General features: G+C 58.5%; 1 protein-coding gene across 1 annotated transcript in view; it reads right to left on the bottom strand.

Annotated features, from left to right (window-relative positions):
- The window catches only part of MDN1 (midasin AAA ATPase 1), a 143,472-nt gene that overhangs the window by 69,154 nt on the left and 73,106 nt on the right, over positions 1-1,212 (bottom strand).

Raw genomic sequence — 1,212 nt, 5'->3', positions numbered from 1 at the left:
CCCTGTGCCCACAGCTGCTGCCCTGGGCCCGCACCCACAGCTGTCCTGCTGGGCCTGTGCTTGCAGCCACCGCCCAGCCCAGGCCCACCACTGCTGCCTGAGTTGCACCCGCTGCTGCTGCTAGGCCCAAAGGCATGGGGCTGCAGTGGCACGGGCATGGCGGTGGCCACAGGGGGGTGGGCCCAGGCCCAAAGCTGCGGGGGCAGGGGGGAAACGACATGGACAGGGGTGCCACAGACATGGGCCCACCCCCCGGGGGGGGGGCAAAGCAGCAGGGGTGAAGGTGGGGAGAGTGGACCTGGTCCCAAGGCAGGAGCAGGGCCGCTGAAGCGGGGGGCAATGGGGTGGGGCCTGCAGCAGAGGGCAGGGCAGGGAGGAGGAGAGGGAGCAGCCCCAGCCCTGATCCCAAACTGCTGGGGGAGATGGGGTCGGGCCTGAAGGAAGTGGGGCCAGACCAGCGGGGGGTGGGGAATGGGGGCGCAGGGCCAAACGCTGGGATCCGTCCCTGCCATCCCCCCATCATTTTTGATGGGCAATTTGCTAGTAGATCTAGAAAAGTTGTATATTTTATGTGCATCTTAGGATGTTTAAAAAATATCAGCCTACATCTTTAGTTATGACTATTCAACTAAACTCAAGTTTAGGTCATGGGGGACCTAAACTACCCGGACACCTGCTGGGAGTCACAGACAGCGAAGTCCCACCGCTCACGCAGGTTTCTAACCCGTGTACAGGACCTCCACCTGACGCAGGAGGTACACGGTCCCACTAGGGGGAATGCCATACTGGATCTGGTATTGGCAATGGGGGATGACATGGTAGGGGACCTACAGATCGGTAGCCATCTGGGGGACAGTGATCACCTAATAATAGAATTCACCATAAGACGTCGAGTGGTAAGGTAACTAGTGGGGTGAAAGTGCTAGACTTTAGGAAAGCTGATCTCAATGAACTCAGGCGATTAGTCAAGGACGCACTGCAGAGTAGGAGTTTTGAAGAGATGGGAGCCCAAGAAGGGTGGCTGTGCCTTAAGGAAACGATCCTGCGGGCACAAAGCAAGACGATCCCTGAGCGAGGCAAAAGAGGGAAAGGGGCCAGGAGGCTTCCCTGGCTGACCAGAGAAATCCAGGGCAGCCTAAGGGACAAAAGGGGAGCACATAAAAAGTGGAAACAGGGAGAGATCACCAAAGATGAATACCCCTCCTCTGCTCG

Source organism: Alligator sinensis, unplaced genomic scaffold, assembly GCF_000455745.1.
Source record: "Alligator sinensis unplaced genomic scaffold, ASM45574v1 scaffold357_1, whole genome shotgun sequence".
Classification (NCBI taxonomy): Eukaryota; Metazoa; Chordata; order Crocodylia; family Alligatoridae; genus Alligator; species Alligator sinensis.
This window is presented reverse-complemented; position numbering and strand designations above follow the sequence as displayed.